Below are 18049 nucleotides of genomic sequence, written 5' to 3' on the forward strand. Positions count from 1 at the left end.
ACTAACTGACAGAGATGGGTAATCACAGAATGCCAGACAGCTGTGTTGATGACAAAGCCACTGAAAATAGGACACATTCTTTCAAGATGACATCAGCTTTCAATTATGGGAAAGTGGGAGGACACCCAAAGGAGGGAGAATGGGGAAATGTGGAAAAAGTGTTGCTGCAGAATTGGAGTGGTAGAAGGTAGGGTCTGATCACCAAAGGAAGGAGGGAAGCAGGTGTTTTCATTTGTTTACCTTTGAATAACAGATTGTGAAACTGGGCACAAGTGGGTTAAGCATTTTATTTAACTAAAAGGTTAATGAATGAGAAGGATAAATATATTTGGATTGGATGAATATCGTTACTGTTATTTTTTCCATTCCTTCTTGTTAATCACAACTCAATATATTGCCTTTTATATGTATAACTAAAGTCATTTAGTGTGCACTTGTAAAAGCAATCTCTGTTTATACTTCTTGCCCAAATTAATGCAGAACTCAGAATTTGGTTCAGTTCTTCAAAAGAACCCACTTACACCTAAATACTTTAGTGTGTGACAGATATTACTATTTCATAGAGGAGACAGTGTGTATATGTGTGGGTGTGGGGGAGTGATTATATCACACAAATCACAGCTGATATTTAAAAAATCTTTTATAGGTATTTAAGTTCTCTAACAACTTTGCTCAGCTCTCTGTCACCAGAGGGTGTGTGTTCTCATTATTTCTCATTTGTTGCCAAAATTAATTTGTACTTTCCTTCTTTGTAGTGTAAACCAGTTCTGTCTCAGCAATTGCTATTATACTGATATTCTCAAACCCTCTGAAACAAAATGCCCTAGAGTTAATAAACGGGAGATAGTGAGTACTTTTTGTCACTTCTGCATCCCTTTGAGGTTGGAGCCAACACCTCAGTGGCTCATTGCTTCAGGTTGATTTCCTCAGAAGGAGGCCCTGAGATGAGGATGCAAATGAAAGTTACTCCTGAGGTCGTGCTCCCAGGAAAAACCGGAAAGGTGTGTGGGAAGCAGAACAGGGAAGAAGCCAAGCCATGATGTAATCTCAGGCAAAGTTGTAATCTTGGCACAGTCCTTTGGAGTAGGAATTACACTCACAGTTTAGGATTTGAGAAGAAAGCTGAACTTTTCATATTCTGTTACCATCGATTATTACTGGCCAAGACTTGATCAGAGGGTTACAAGCTGTCATGTACTTGAAGTTCAGTGTACCTGCAGGCTAAAGGCCTCCAGTAGCCTGAGAGGAGTCCCTCTGAGGACAGGCACAGCTGTGGGCCCTGTGAGGCAAGGACACAGTGAAGCTGGGGAGAAGGGCATACAGAAACAGAGAGATCCAAAGGGAACTCAGCTCTACACTGAGTGACTGCTACCCTAATTAGGATATTTTTTCCACACAGTGCTCTCTCCAAGAGGAATTTTTTTCTCTACATTTTACTCTTGCAACCAGGTGAACAATTCCATAAAACGTGAAAAATGCAAGGAATCGTTCGATGCGGAAGGGCCTGGGCCTGGGGCGAGGGCACGAGGTGCACAGTTCCCCTGCTGGCAGCGGGGGTTCCTAGGCTACTGCTATAGAGCTATACCCAGGTTAATGGAGCCAGGGCCGGGGGCTGCTGGGGCAGGCCCTTGGTGACGTTCGCAGTTGTCTCGACAGCCCCTGGAACCCAGTTCTGGGATAGATAGGGCAGGGATGGGTGTAAACACGCAGACACACAAACACACAGGGCACGGAATCACTGGAGGTGTGGGAGGGGGCCGGTCAGGAGCCCACAATTTTAAATAGTTTTTCTCTACAATGTTCTCTCGGTTTGCAGCTTCCTTCCCTCCCTCCTCCTTCCCTTTCTTGAGCAACTGTTCCGTGGAGTCCAGGAATGGTGGTGTCCTTACGCTGGTTCAGGTCCTCAGACTTGCTATGGTGTAGCTGGCTGCCCCGGTGTACTCGGGGAAGATGGTCAGGGGGCTGTGGGGGGCATTCTCCTCGAGCATGTCCTTCTTGTTGAGGAAGACGGTGATGGACGTGTCTGTAAAGCACTTGCTGCAGATGCTGTCAAGCAGCTTCATGCTCTCGTGCATGCAGTTCATCTCCTCGCCCTCGGCCAGGTCGTAGGTGCTCAAGGCCACACGGAAGATGATGGCCGTGACCTCTCGAAAGAGCGGCTCCACTTCTTCCGCGCAGACGGCTGACCATCCACGTCAAGCATCTTGAAGTGCAGGTGCTTGAAGCGTGTCTCCGTGATGCCCCGAGTCCTCACGCGGGGCCGCAGCACACCCTGCCGCTTGCGGATGTGGTCGCCCGGCGCTCTGCGCCCCCGGTCGGTCGTTCAGGTGGCAGGCGGCCGAGTCGTTGAGCTGGAACTCCCTGGTACTCCCGCGAGCGGCCAAAGCTGGCCTGCTCCCCAGGGTCAGCCCAGAGCCTCCGGATGACGCCAGACAGGTCCTCAGGGAGCACACCCTGCCTCTCGGCCGAGCAAGGCAGTGCAGACAGCTGCCTGGCGTTGACGCCCGGGAGGGGTCGGCAAATCAAGCTGCAGGTTGCGGATGGCCTTGACAATGGCCGTGATGGACTGGATGGTGTTGCCGCAGACCACTGCCCGATACTGCCGTCACTCCTCCGAGCAGCAGTCCTCGTGCACGTCTCGTGCACATGCTCTATCCTGACTCCCCAGCACGCAGCAGCAGTAACTTAACCTCCCGCGCCGCCCTTTCGCGGTCCTCCCGCAGGTTCTTGTTGATCATCTTGCAGCTCACGGCCGCAGCCCTGTCCCCCGCGCTCCCGCTGCAGCCAATCCCGCCGCCCCAGGCCCCCAAACGGCCCGGTTCTGAGCCGTTTCAAGAGGAATTCCTGAAGACAAAACCTTTCCCTCCCATTTCATTTATATTGCCCTAAACCAAAAGGTTTCCCTGACCCTGATTCGTATAATGGGCAGATAAGGCATAACGCCCTTTAAATTTGCTTAGACAGTGGGATGGGCTAGAAAGCGGTCAAAAATACTCTGTCTACACAGGCTTTCCATCCTCCTACTACATTTAAATACTTGATCGAAATGACTTCCTGGATTCTGGTCTGGCGCCCCCAAGTGACTCATTTATGATATTGCTGGTGTTTTTCTAGTTAACCTTCATTTCAATTGTTTGGAGTTGACATCATGATAAAATGTTTTCTTTCCAGGATCTTTCTAGGTTTCATCCCGGTTCTGCATACTGAAATTCATTCTTATTTTCTTTAATGTTGTTAATAATAAAAGTGACAGCTATAATTTAAGCAGTCGTTGTATGTGCCGGATAATTCTCATGTACTTTCCACTAAATTCTCACATTGGCCTTGAGAATTGGGTATTCGCTCCCTCTTATGGATAAAGAAGCCGAGACTAAGAAAGTGAAAAAAAAGGGCAAAACTTCCCCAAGGACCCCTCCACTCTTTTCAATTTGCTATAGTGGGCTTACAACATGTACCAAGACTCCCTGGGCTTTCCTCCCTCACCATATCACTAAATGTACTCTCCGAGGGCAACTGACTTTTGAATTTTGCATAAGTAGGAAAAAGTAAAGGCAAATACATGTTTGTTTCTTCCCAAGGTCAGTAGTAGGTTGTCTTCTTTAGTGAGGCCTGCTGGTGATGACAACAGTCCATTTTTTTTGACTGTCAATTCACAGCAGAAAAAGATAGTTAGCTGTTCTTTCTGCAGCCTAATGTTTTGTTGAATTGATGGTTTCTGTCCTCTTTAGAGGCTCTTAGCATATCAAAAGGTGTTTTATAAATCACTGTGAATCCAAAGAGCAAACACAAGCACATTTTGATGTGTTTATAATGAGGCTGGCTACTTCAGTTAATAAACAGGCCACAGCACTTTGAATAGAAGTGTCCCCCAAATGGTCCACACAGCTGAGTTAAGTGATCTCCAAGGTCCCTGTGAGCTTGACATTTCTACAATGCTTTAACTCCTCTGGTACCACGGAGAGGTAAGAGCTGGGCCAAGACTGGCTGCATTTAGACCACTCTCGGCAGCTTTTATTTTCTTTTAAAAGTTTAGATTAAACCAGTTTCAGATTTTTAAAAATTTACTTTTCAAAATTTAGGTTAGGATTTGGTTCATCTGTGTCTTAAAATAGCAACTTCATTGACTATCAGTCATCTAATGATGATCTGGTTATCTATTGCTACATTTATTAGCTTAGAGGGAAAAAATGTATCTCATGATCTTGGGCTCACCTGGGTGATTCTTCTGCATGTGTGAGGTCAATAAGGGTCACCTGGTGGTCTTCAGGTGATGGCGAGCCTATTGAAGTAAGATTTCAAAGGATGGAGTAAAGTGCAAAATGAATGCAACTGAAGTAAGAACTACTGAGTTAGAGATCAGGTCTAGAACTCTTTGAAGATATGGGGAAAAAAATGGAAAGAATGAGAGAAAAATTAAGATATATGAGGTCTAGAGGTAGCAATGTCATTGTCCATATAGCATGAATCCCAGAAAAAGGAAAAAAGTTAAGGGAAGGAGAGAAAAATATTTAAATCAGGGCTTCTTAACAAGGGGTCCATGGGCTTGAATTTAAATTTAAAAAAATTATTCTTGTGGGACCTGTTGGTGCAGGTGTGATGTATTTATTAAATAATATACAGTATAATGTGGACTTAGTAAGGGGCCTGTGGTTTTCACTTGACTGGCAAAGCAGTCCATGGAACAAAAAAGTTTGAGAACCTCTGGTATAAATAAATAGGCCGAATACAAGTTCAACATACAGATACCAATAGCTTTCTTCTACAAAAGGCAATCATAAAGTGGTAAATATAAGAAAAGATGCTTTTCATAATAGCAAGAGAAACAATGAAGTATATGGAAATTAACAGTTCACAAGATCTCTATGCAGAAAAATTTAAAAATTTAATAAAGGTAGTAAAAGAAGAAAAGAGATACTATATTCAAGGATGAGATGACTTACCACAGTAAAGACCTAAATCCTCCTCTAATCAATCTCAAATTCAATGTGATTTCAGTTAGACTTTGAGACCTGAGTTGCAGTCCAACACTTCACTCACCAGCGAAGAAAATCACGTTTATAATTCCCTAAATGTCTACAGTTCTTTCCTTCCTTCCTTCTTTCACTCAACTCATAGAAAATTTCCCTCCACTGTTATTGCTGTTGATGATAATGAGGATAACAATGATGACTACAACTTAGTACAACTTGTGTTAGAAATATTGACAAAACAGGATATAAGCCTATTAATAACTTTTTGCTAAGGCCTCCAAAATAGTACGTAATTCTATAGACTGCTTTCCAACTTCTTTTTAAAAGTGAACTGCCTTGGAATTTATCTTTTGTTTCTTTTCATTAATGTCATAGGCAGAAGAGTCTAAGAAATTGTTCCTATAAGTGTTAATTTAATGATGGACACTAAGGTATTGAGTGACATTATTTTCTCTGTCTTGCAAATCGTCATTCTTCACTTCTTTAACATACTTGTTAAGCAAGAAACTGAAATGCCACTCGAGTGTGAAGACAGATCAAGTTTATATTTTCTACTAATGACTCTACCTTCATCTTGCTTGTGGAAATGGGTGTTGACTGACATTTGTACCCAGAACTTCTTTTGATGAAAGTCCACTGGCAAGTGTTTTAGGGAACATGAGATGAGAGAATTCTTTCCGAATAAGAAATAGAAAGCAAAAACCAGGCAGTAGTATTTGAGATTTTTAAAAACTTTAAAAATATATGCCAAAATTCTGATGACAAAAGGCAGTTGTTTGCCTTCAAATTCTAGAGTTTAAGAAAACATACCAGAATAGAAGGTGGTGAGAATTCTAGTCATATTTACTTATTTCGTGGGTATGCAGAGAGCTTAATATTGCACCTTATGTATATTCTTTTTGGATGTAGTCATAGACTGAATTCACAGAGAACAGATCCCCAGAAACAACTAATGTGGCTCCTGCTTTCAGGGCCCTTTCAGTATCGCCTTTATCACTCACTCTCATCTCTGCCTTGAAGGGGTTTTGAGAAGGCTTTGAGGTCTGCAGTCTTCTTACTGTGCCTAGTAATAGAGAATTGGATTCCATAAGAAATACAAGTAATGCAAGTAATAGAATTATCCTGCTTTTAAAAGCATCCTCTCATTTTGTTCTTGGGTCTCTGTGTCTTTTGAGTACAAAGTGACACTAAAAACATATCTTGAATTGTTCCCAAAGAATACTATGTGTCTGAAGTGATCATCAAGCTATGTTATTTTTAAAAAGCTCAACAGCAGATTTTATTTTTGAAAAATTAAGCTATATATATATATAATTATTAATTTTTTTTTTTCTACAAGAGCAAGTGGAAAACGGACTGCAGCACGTTTAGTCTAGGATGTTAAATTATATAGTTACTCTGCTTTCTTCTCTTCCCCTACAACCTCCTTACGGGGTAGTATATTACATTGAAAACAGGTTGTAGACCCAATTCTGTCACATATAAAAACTTTTATTAGTAAGCAGGCATAAAAGCAGTCACACAGCCTGTTCTGAAAGCTTGATGAAGCTCCATGCCTTTGTTCTTACAGGCCCTCTGGCAGCACCTTGCCTGAAAGTCTTGTGTGGCCTAAAACTTAAAGAATTCTGGGGCTCTCAAGAAAAATAAACCCAAATTTTGAACACAAATTTAGAGATAAAATGAATATTTTGAAAGAAAAAAAGAAATCACAACAAATCACAAATTTTGTAAAGCTGACATATGCCACAAAGAATACAACATTTAGGCAAATTATAACATAGTGTTCTATCTGGCTCATCACTATAACACTTCTTTCCTACATTTTTTCCCCCCGCTGCATACATTTTTGTCATTTCTTCATATAATGACAAATTATAAATTAATTACTCTTTATTATTCCATTTACTCCTAGTATTTAGAATATAATAGATTTACCTCCATGTTTTAATTTTTTATTGGCCATCTAGCATTTATAATATACATCTTTAACTTACCAGTCTTTCTTCAAATAATAAACGACTTCACATTTAAGGGTCTTAAAATAGTATACTCCCATTTCTCCCTCCTGTCCATTTTGTTATTGTTGCCATCTTTACATTTCCACATATGTTATAAATCTGCAGTATATTATTATTTGTGATAGTTATGCTAATGTGTCAACATGGCCAGGTAATTGTGCCCAGTTGTTTGGTCAAGCAAGCACTGGGTTAATTATAATATAAGGACATATATAGACTTGAGTCATCATTGAATTTACTGCATAGATGGCTGATGATATCCACCATCAACCAGGGAGATTGCCATCAGCAAGGAGTGATGTTTTATCCAATTAGTTGAATGCCTTAAAAGGGAAAGTGATTTCAGCATTTGGAGAGAATTTCCCAGCTTGTCTTTGGACAGCCAATGTGTCCCAGGAACTTACAAAGGACCTTAATTGGACTTTCATTGGAGTCCTTAGTTTGCAACCTGCCTGCAGAATCTGGACTTGAGCATCCCCACAGTCACATGAGAGAATTTTATAAAATCTCATACTATTTCCAGATATCTCCTGTTGATTCTGTTTCCCTAGAGAACCCGGACTAATACAGCTTGGCTGGATGGTCAACAACTTGAAGGAACATGATAGGAAAAATGATGACAAGTCTACAGAAGAGGTATGTGGATAGACCTTTCAGAGTGGGCAAAAACATGAAAATATTTGCATCCCACATGAATGCAAGAGGGTGACTTCAGCAGAGGAAGATTTTAATAACCAAGTGGATAAGATAACTGCTCTGTGGCTAACACTCAGCCTCTTTCCCCAGCCACTCCTGTCATTGCCCAATGGGCTCATAAACAAAGTGGCCATGGAGGTGGAGATAGAGGTTATACATGGGCTCAGCAACATGGACTTCCCCTTACCAATGCTGACACTGCTGAGTGTCCAGTCTGCCAGCAGCAGAGACCCACACTCAGCCCCTGATATGGCACCATTCCCCGAGATGATCATCAGCCTGCCACCTGGCTGATCATGGAAGGGGCAAAGATTTTTTTCACTGGAACAGACGCATACTCCGGATATGGGTTTGTGTTCCCTGCACACGATGCTTCTTCCAAAACTACCATCCGTGGGCTCAATGAATGTCTTATCCACCACCGTGGCGTTCTACACAGTATTGTTTCTGATCAAGGAACCCATTTCACAACAAATGATGTATGGAAATGGGCGCATGCCCATGGAATTCATTGGTCTTACCATATTTCCCATAATCTCGAAGCAGCTGGATTGATAGAATGGTGGAATAACCTTTTGAAGACTCAATTACAGTGCCATCTAGATGGCAATACATTTCAGGGCTGGGGCAATGTTCTCCAGAAGGCTGTACATGCTCTAAATTAGCATCCACTCTATGATGCTCTTTTTCCCATAGCCAGGACTCATGGGTCCAGGAATCAAGGGGTGGTAATGGAAGGGGCACCACTCACTGTTACCCCTGGTGACCCACTAGAAAAATTATTGCTTCTTGTGCCTGCAATCTCAAGCTCTGCTGGTCTACAGGATTTAGTCCCAAAAGGAGGAGTGCTGCCACCAGAGAACACAATAATGATTTCATTGAACTGGAAGTTAAGATTGCCACCTGGCCACTTTGAGCTGAATCAACAGCCAAAGAAGAGAATTCCTCTACTGGCTGGGGTGACTGATTCTGACTATCAAGGGGAAATAGGGCTGTATCTATATAATAGGAGTAAAGAAGAGTTTACCCTTGCCTGGAATACAGGAGAACCTCTAGGGCATCTCCTAGTACTGCCATATCCTATGATTAAAGTCAATGGAAAATTGCAACAACCCAATCCAAGCAGGACTAACAATGGCCCAGAATCTTCAGGAATGAAAGTTTGGGTCACCCCACCAGGCAAAGAACCACAGCCAGCTGAGGTGCTTGCTGAGGGTAACGGAAACATGGAATGGGTAGTGGAAAAAGGAAGTAATAAATGTGAACTTTGACCACATGACCAGTCACAGAAATGAGGTCAGTAATAGTCTTGAATCTTTCTTGTTTTGCTATGATTATGACACATATCTTTGTTTTCTTCACTAACCCTTTCCCTTATCATGTGACAAGTTGTACTAGTTTCATGTCATAATTTTTAAGGAAGTCAAGTCTAAAAGTGAATATTACCCTAGGACTTGCACCTTATTCTGTAGGGAATTAATACGTTTCTGGTTTTATGTAGGACAGTTGAATATTCTTAGGCAAAAATAAATATATGCATGTCTGTTTTTGTTTTTGCTTAGAGACTACATATGGTTTAAGGTAATGTGTATTGTTCCCAAGTTGACAAGGGGTAGATTGTGATGGTTAAGCTAATGTATCAACTTGTCAGGTAATTGTGCCCAATTGTTTGATTAAGCCAGCACTGGGCTAATTGTAATACAAGGACATTTATGGACTTTAGTCATCAGTGAGTTTACTGCATAGATGGCTGATTACATCTATGATCAACCAGGGAAAGTGTAATCATGTGAGAGAATTTTATAAAATCTCATAGTATTTACAGATATCTCCTTTTGATTCTGTTCCCTAGAGAACGCTGACTAATACACTAAGAGAACCCTGACTAATACACTAATATTGCCATATAATTATTTTAGAATAAATTTAAAAATGAGAAAATACAAGTCATATGTTATCCACATATTAACTGTGTCCAACATGCTTTCTTCATTCTTTTGTTTAGATTTGAGTTTCCATGGTATTCTTTTCCTACTACCTAAAGAACTTCTATAAACATTTTTTTTATACAGGTCTGCTAGTGGCAATTCTCTCTCTGCTTATGTCTGAAAAAGCCTGTTTTCCCTGCATTTAATTTAATTTAATTTTTTTATGTTCCCCCAGTGTCTTATTTTTTTTCCAGTTTATTTTCAAAGAAGCTTTAGGTTACAGAAAAGTCACAAAGTATATTTTCACTGGATATAGAATTTGAGATTGATAAGGGAATTTTCCCCCATCACTCTTTTGGCTTGAATTATTTCTGATGAGAAATCAGTGAGATTCTTCTTTTGTTTTCCATTAAGTCATGTGCCTTTTTACTCCAGTTGCTTTTATGGTTGTCTTTTTATAACAATTGTTTTTAGCAATTTCATTTGCTTGTACTTTGTGTGGGTATATAATTCTCAGCAAGTATGAAAAATTTTGGCCATTAGTTCTTCAATTCCTCTCTCCCTCACTACCCTATTGCTTCTTGAATTTCAATATTTTAATTTTACATTTATTAGATATTATCATATTGTCCAATAATTAACTGTTTACTCTTTTTTTTCAGCTTTTTTTCTCCCTCTGTGATTCAATTTGGAATCTCCAAGTTAGCTTAGTGTCTAATCTGATATTTAGTACAGCTAACAAATTTTTCATTTCAGATGCTGTCCTTTTCAGTTCTGGAAGTTCCATTTAACTCTTTTTATAGATCCCATTTCTTTCTCATTTTATTAATATTTTCCTTTATATTCTGGAATATATTTATAAAAGCTATTTAATAGTTTTCATCTCTAACATTTCTGGGACTCTGTTGGCTAATTTTTTCCCCTTGGCTATAGGTCACATTTTTTCTGCTTCTTTGCATGTCTAGTAATTTTTGATTGGATGCCAAACATAGTAAATATTACTTGGTGGTTCTGTTGTAGAAGTCGAGAGAGGTTCGTTTATTTGCATATAGAAAGGCTAGGACTCAGTAATAATTTTGAGAAGGAAAAAAAGATTTATTTACGACTGACCGGGCTTGGAGCTTCTCATTCAAAATCTGAGCCCTAAACAAGATTTTTGAGTTCTTTTTATACAGAGGAAGGGCCAAATGGTTCTTTGTTTCAGTGCTCAATAAGCTTAAATTAACATATAACTTCTACATCCTAGGTAAGCTTTTAGCATGGACTTCATACATTCTAGGTAAGCTTTTAGCACATTTGTTTTGCATTTTCCCTGAATATTTAAAGTTCATAGAGTTTGCATTGCTAAACTGTTTTTCTGGGACTGGAGTTGCTGTCATGCTTACCAAGGCAGGGCTGCTGTTCTCACTGTCCCACACGTACAGCTCAGGACACATACAGCTCAGGTTATCTAGGAAGAAATGAATAGCCCTCGCCCCCCCAGCCTACATCAGTTCATCAGATTTTGTTGCCTTTTAAAAAAATAATGTTGAATTTTGCTTTGCCAGGCAGTTGAGATGGTGTGATCCTTTTAAGACTTGTTCTTAAACTTTGTTAGGGTGGGTCTAGAGTAGCCTTTCCTGGGACCTAGTTTATCCTACACTAATACATGGCCCTTCTGGGATCTCTATTGAATGTGCTTGCTTCAATGAAGTCTCTCTACGTTGATTGTTCAGAATTTAGATGTCTTCAAGCCTTGTGTGAGGACAAAGAATTATTCAGATTATAATTTCCCAGAAATTTTTGGGAACTAGTAGCTTTTGTCTCCAGTGTGTGTTCTTTGTCTAGGCTTTTGCATATGTAGCCAAAGACTTAAGAGGTGGCCTATGTAGATTTCTTGAGCTATTCCTTTGTGTTGCTCCCTCTCTCCAGTATTCTGCCCTGCAAATTTCAGACTTCTCCTTGAACTCTGATTTCTGTCTTCTCCAGTCAGCAAGACCACTGTGGCCTGCTTGAGTTGCCACATTCTGTGCTACAGTTTGGAAAGTGCTTCTATATAGAAAGCCAGAGAAATTGTTAGGTTTTACCTTCTTTGGTTATTTTCTCTTGGAATTTCCTATCCTGACTCTGTGTCAGACACCCAGTGTCTGTAAATTCTAATTATGTTTAGTTTTCTAATTGCTTGTGTTAGAAGGGAAAATCAGGTACTATTTAGTTCATCATGACTGGAAGCAGAAGTTAAACCTACTATTTTAAAAAATAACTTAAATATCACTACTTAAATATTTAAAACAGTTCCTGTTGATAAATATTTGTTTTTTTCCCCAGTTATTTGCAGTTACAATGTTGCAATTAAGAACCTTGCATATGTGTCATTGTGCTTTCATATGTCACAAGTATCATCATACAGTTGCAAAAATTAGTAATAAAATGTTCCTGAAACCAGATAATGAACAAGTAAGCCTTCAAGAAAACAATATTTATTGTTGCATAATAATTGCAGCTTTCCTATTCAAATTATTATAACAAGGAACTTTAGGATTCAGAATTACCCTAAAACATTAACACTGCTTTATAGTTTACTCCTTTTCCCTCACTGGCTTAGTCTAATAACATATAGTATTACCATGGTAAAGTCATTTATTAAGAAAAGAAACTATATCTTTTCATTTCATTGATCTCTGGATTAGAAAAAAGAAAACTTGAAGCTCTGAGTCTTATTTTTGGTTTAAAAAAAGTGTTTCATGTAAATGAAGAGTCAGAGTCTTGTTTGCATTCTCCTCATATTTTATCAACTGTGTAATTCATTAAATTAACTATTCACATTCAGAAAAGAATTGCGTTTTTCTTGCCTGTATTTTCTCATGAAGTTGTCTTGGGATGAACTTCTAACAGAGGGAACTCTGGTTCACATTTCTAAAATGCATAATTATCTCATGCTTGTAGAATTATGGTTGCAACAAGTTACTTCCCTGAGAATATGAAGCACAGATATTCTCTCATATGTTAAAAAAATCCAATTCTTAGAAAGAATAATTGTAGTTCATGAAGTCCTTCAAATACTTTTTGTGTCCACCAAATTAGCATCTTTGTGCATTGAAGAAATTCCCAGTGGAAGTGTAAAGATTTAATTAAAACAAATCAGAAGCTGGGATTTTGTAACATAAGATTCTTGATAGACACATGAGAACCTGAATGTGAAATAATTCTTAACTATTCACAATCAAAGGTCATTTTGTATGGTACTGGGAATGTAATTTTCTTAAGGTTTTGATTCTCAATTGCTTTTTCCTTATCGACATGTGGAGGGTTCTCCAGGTCTTGCATATTTCACAGAATTTCTTTCATGCTAACTACGTAAAACATTCAGGGCAGGTGATCTTAGAAATGCGTTGTTAAGAGGGAGAGTACAGGGATGGGGAGGGAGTGGACTGGCTGCAAGATGAGGGACGAAGGTTATGGCCCCATGGTTTCTGGAAAGCCAGTGCAGTCATGTGACTGTGGAAAAAATAATAAGGTGGCAGCACTCTGGGAATTACTCCGGTTGACTCCTCCCTTGCACCCTCACTGTCCTAGGGTGTGTGGTAGACTGATTTGATTGGCAACTGTGATGTCCCAATAATAGGAACTGGCTGAAGAAATTCTATCCTTGATATCCAGCTCTCTGTAATGACAGCTATAAAGAAATAACTGACAGCAAACGATTGTTATTATTTAACATTTAGAGAATGTCAGCAGCATGCTTGGTGCTGTGAAAAATGAAGATTACCATACTGAGATAGCTTGGTAAGTTTATGTTGTCAAGTAAACAGTGGCAGCTAAAGCATTTAGGCTGCCCTTGTGAAAAGGACAGGACAAATTTGTGAACTCAGTGATTGTTTTTCTTTCCCTCCTCCCTCTTTCAGCTTTCCTCCTGGATGTCTCATATTCCATAGCTCAGAGGTTCTGAACTTGACCACACATTGGAATCACCCCAGGAGCTTTAAAAAACACTGCTGCCTGGGTTTCGGCCACCTCACTCCCTATGACACTGATGTAATAGGTATAGGGTATGTCCTGGGCATCCAGACTTTTAAAAATTCCCTAGTTAATCCCCATAGGCAGCTAAAGTTGTGACCCACCCACTATATTGGTTTTGTTGCTATTATTGTTTTTTAATCAATTGCCACTGACAGTACTCCATTCAAAGCAAACTTGATTCCTATTCTCATTTTTTCTTTTCTCTTTGTGACTTTTGCAAAATAGTAAATTAACCTTATTAATCAACCCCTCTTTTGCCATCAATATTAATGGAAGAGGGCTCTAACTCCCCTCCCAGGTGACAGGTGCATTTTAACTGTGGGCTTCTGGAGATAATGCATTGTCGCTTATCCAAAGCTGTGTATCTAATGGTGCAGCTTTTGAGGGCAAATTTGGTCAGGGGTGGTGCGCTACTTAACTCATGGGTAGCATGTTTTAGTTATCTGTTGCTGTATAACATATTACCCTATGCTATAGGTTAGCAACTTAAAATAAAAAGTATTCACTATGTCACACAGTTTCTGAAGGCCAGGAACCCAGGAATGGCTTAGTTGGATGGCTTGGGCTCAGGGTGTCTCAGGAAGTTGTAGTCTAGCTGTGAACTGAAGGCTCTGAGGGCTGGAGGATCCACTTCTAATCTCTGTGGCTGTTGGCCAGCAGATTCAGTTCCTTACCACACGGGCATTTCTATAAAGTGGTCATAGCATAGCAGCTGGGTTACAGAGATGGAGTGAACCCAAGGGAGTAGAAGGGGGAGAGAGAGAGAGAGAGAGAGAGAGCAAGTGAGATGGAAGATGCAGCGCCTTTTATAACCTAATCTTTGAAGTGAGGTCCTATCACATCTGCTGTATTTTATTGGTCATATTGACCAGGGAGGAGACTATGCAAGGGTGCGAATATGAGCAGGGGGACCAATGGGGTTAATATGGAGGCTGGCTACCACAGGTAGCAGGCCCAAGCCAATGGTCCACTCCCATTAAGCTCTCAGTTGTCTCACTGTGACAGTCCTGGCCAAACGAAGGGGGTGGGTAAAAATCAGAACGTTTCCTGGAGCATTTCTGTGAGGTAGTTCTCTAGGATCCACAAAACCCATCCAATCTGAGGGGCACTTACATGATGCTTGGTTTGAATGGCAGGATTTTCCCCAATGATATGTGGACAAGGTTAAATGTTCTCTGTTCTGCTTTGGTCTGTTTAAAATATAAACACCTTGTGGTTTGTATCTGACTGTGGCTCAAAACTTGGCTTCTGAATCTTCCTTACAATTCTATTGTATGATTTTCAACTTTAATCCACCATCTGAAGTGATAACAGATTCTGCCTTGGCAGAGATTATGCTTGGAAAGGAAACTTGTTGATTATCCAAGGGAGCATGATGACATCTTGGAGCTACATTGTTGTCTCTTTAATTGAGCATATTTTTAAGTTAGAGAAGATTTTTGAGACCTTTGACTCATACCATAGGAACCCTCTTCTGTTGTACCATTTTCATTTTCATCTAGAAAAAAGTTTTATAGAGGCATAAAGGACATATTTAAATGTACAAATTGATTTGTTCTGACATATGCATACATCCATGAAACCATCACTGCCATCAAGAGCGTGAATACATCCATCACCTCCAAAAGTGTGCATTTGTAATCTTTTTCTCTTATCCCTTCCTGGCTAATCTGTTTTCTGTCATTACAGATTAGTTTGTATTTTCTAGAGCAGAGTCTCTCAACTTCAGCACTATTATGCTTTGGTATGGATAATTTTTTGTTGTAGAACGATGCCGTACATTGCAGGAGGTTTATCAGCATCCCTGACCTTCTCGCACTAGATGCCAATAGCATCTTTCCCCAGTTGTAACAACCCCAAATATCTGACATTGCTAAACATCTGGGAGACAAAATTGCGCCTGGTTGAACATCACTGTTCTAGAGCTTTATATAAACGAAATCATACAGTGAATATTCTTTATTGTCTAGCTTCTTTCCCTCAGCATAATTACTTTGAGAGTCATCTCTTAAGGATCCTTTTTAATAAGGCTAACTGATCAGAAAAGTCTAATAATAAGTGTTTTTTGCCAAAGCAGGTGGTATTTAGATTATTGGACAATGTAGGAGTCAAAAGTCTTTGGTTTTCATTCTAACATTTGCACTTACTAGCTGTTCTGAATTAATAGTATGAAATACATTTGCAAGATTGCTGTGAGATTAAGTCTGATCTACTTAGTAGTAAAGTGCTATACTTGTCACAATTTTGCAGAGTCTGTGAAAATGTAAACTACTTATCCATCGAATAAGAGTGCTTGTTTTGGGGATGGAGGACTTGGCCCAGTGGTTATGGCGTCGGTCTACCACATGGGAGGTCCACGGTTCAAACCTTGGGCCTCCTTGACCCATGTAGAGCTGACCCATGTGCAGTGCTGATGAGAGTAAGGAGTGCCCTGCCATGCAGAGGTGTCCCCGGCATAGGGGAGCCCCACTCGCAAGGAGTGCGCCCCATAAGGAGAGCCGCCCAGCACAAAAGAAAGTGCAGCCTGCCCAAGAATGGCACCGCACACACAGAGAGCTGACACAACAAGATAACACAACAAAAAGAAACACAGATTCCCATGCCTCTGACAACAACAGAAGCAGACAAAAGAAGAAAACGCAGCAAATAGAAACAGAGAGCAGACAACTGGGGGGGGGGGGGGAAGGGGAGAGGAATAAATAAATAAATCTTTAAAAAAAAAGAGTGCTCGTTTTTATAGACTGTCCTATGTACAGTGATGCAACTATTAGTTCATTGCCAACAGGTACACAATGGACTGTGGATTAAAAGTAAGAAAAATATGGATGAGGGCCAGAGGTAGCAGAGAAGGATGAGGGATAGATGCTTTCAGGGAAGAGTTAGAACAAAGAAGAGTGCAAAGAGTAGGAAAATTTGGGTTGGATTTGAAGGATGGATGGGATCTTACTGGATGAATATCAGAGGAAGGAAACCCAATAGAGTGATAAAAATGTAGGCAAGGAGGCATAAAAGAGCATGGTGTATCTGGTGGGTCATCAAAATGTTAAAGAGTTAACATATGACTCAGCAATTCCACTCCCAAGAGAAATGAAAAAATATATCTACACAAAAATTTGAAGGCAAATGTTCATAGCAGCATTATTCATAATAACCAAAAAGTAGAAACTACTTATCTGCCTATCGATAGAGGAATGAATGAATAAATAAAGTACATTGTAGGGAAGCAGATTTGGCTCAACTGATAGAGCGTATGCTTACCACATGGGAGGTTCAGGGTTCAAACCCAGGGCCTCCCAACCTATGTAGTGAGCTGGCCCATCTGCAGTGCTGATGTGTACAAAGAGTGCCGTGCCAGGCAGGGGTGTCCCCTGGATAGGGGAGCCCCATGCGCAAGGAGTGCATCCGATAAGGAGAGCCACCCTGTGAGAAAAAAGTGCAGCCTGCCCAGGAGTGGCGCCACACACACAGAGAACTGATGCAGCAAGATGATGCAATAAAGATACACAGATTCCTGGTGCTGCTGACAAGAATACAAACGGACACAGAAGAACACGCAGTGAATGGACACAGAGTGCAGACAACTGGGGGGAGGAGGGGAGAAAACAAACAAACAAATAAATAAATATAAAAAAAAAAGGAATAGAGTAATGATAAATTCTACCTTGACAGCATTATGCCAAGTGAAAGAAGCCAGTCACAAAAGGCGAAATAGTAGATTATTCCATTTTTATGGATTCCATTTTTATGAGATAGAGAGTAGATAGTGGTTGCCTGAGACTGGGGGGAGGGGAGAATGGGGAGTGATTTAACAGGTACAGGGTTTCTGGTAAGGATAATGAAAATATTCCATAATTTGATTATGTTGATGAGAGCACAATCTGTAAAAATACTTAAAATCATTGAATTGTGCACTTCTAAAGGGTAAACTTTATGATATGTAAATTATATCTCAATAAACCTGTTAAAAAAGAAATACAGTTTGTTAAACACAAATATGATCATGCTGTAAATATGGTCATCTTACTTGTTCCACTTGATACATCTTAATTTCCACCCCCACCCCCATATAAACACATATAATGCTTCCTATGGTTTTCAATGATTATGTAATATTCCAAATTATGGGACATTTGTTCTTTTCCTATAATTTAACCTTCTATCACAGAGTTTCCTGAAATTGAAAGAGCCTTGTTTTCAGCCTGTCCATATCCTACAAATAATCATAAGAAACACTTAGAACTGATAAAGCAGAGAAGTTATGGGAAAGGTGAATTAGCTTTGTTTCTTTGATGAGATGCCCAGTACTGGACAGGAGGCAGAGCAGCTGCAGCCCAGCTATTGCCTGTAGAGTGCCTTTCCTTGTCAGATACTGACGTTTTCAAGATATTAAAATTAGACTGCCAGGCCTGCTCCCAATAGATGAACTTCTTCGAGTAAA

General features: G+C 40.1%; 1 pseudogene; it reads right to left on the reverse strand.

Annotated features, from left to right (window-relative positions):
• Positions 1–1761: 1761 nt before the first annotated feature.
• Positions 1762–7026, reverse strand: LOC101431305 (guanine nucleotide-binding protein G(i) subunit alpha-2-like; annotated as a pseudogene).
• Positions 7027–18049: the final 11023 nt, after the last annotated feature.

The sequence above is a fragment of the Dasypus novemcinctus genome, chromosome 7, assembly GCF_030445035.2.
Source record: "Dasypus novemcinctus isolate mDasNov1 chromosome 7, mDasNov1.1.hap2, whole genome shotgun sequence".
Classification (NCBI taxonomy): Eukaryota; Metazoa; Chordata; class Mammalia; order Cingulata; family Dasypodidae; genus Dasypus; species Dasypus novemcinctus.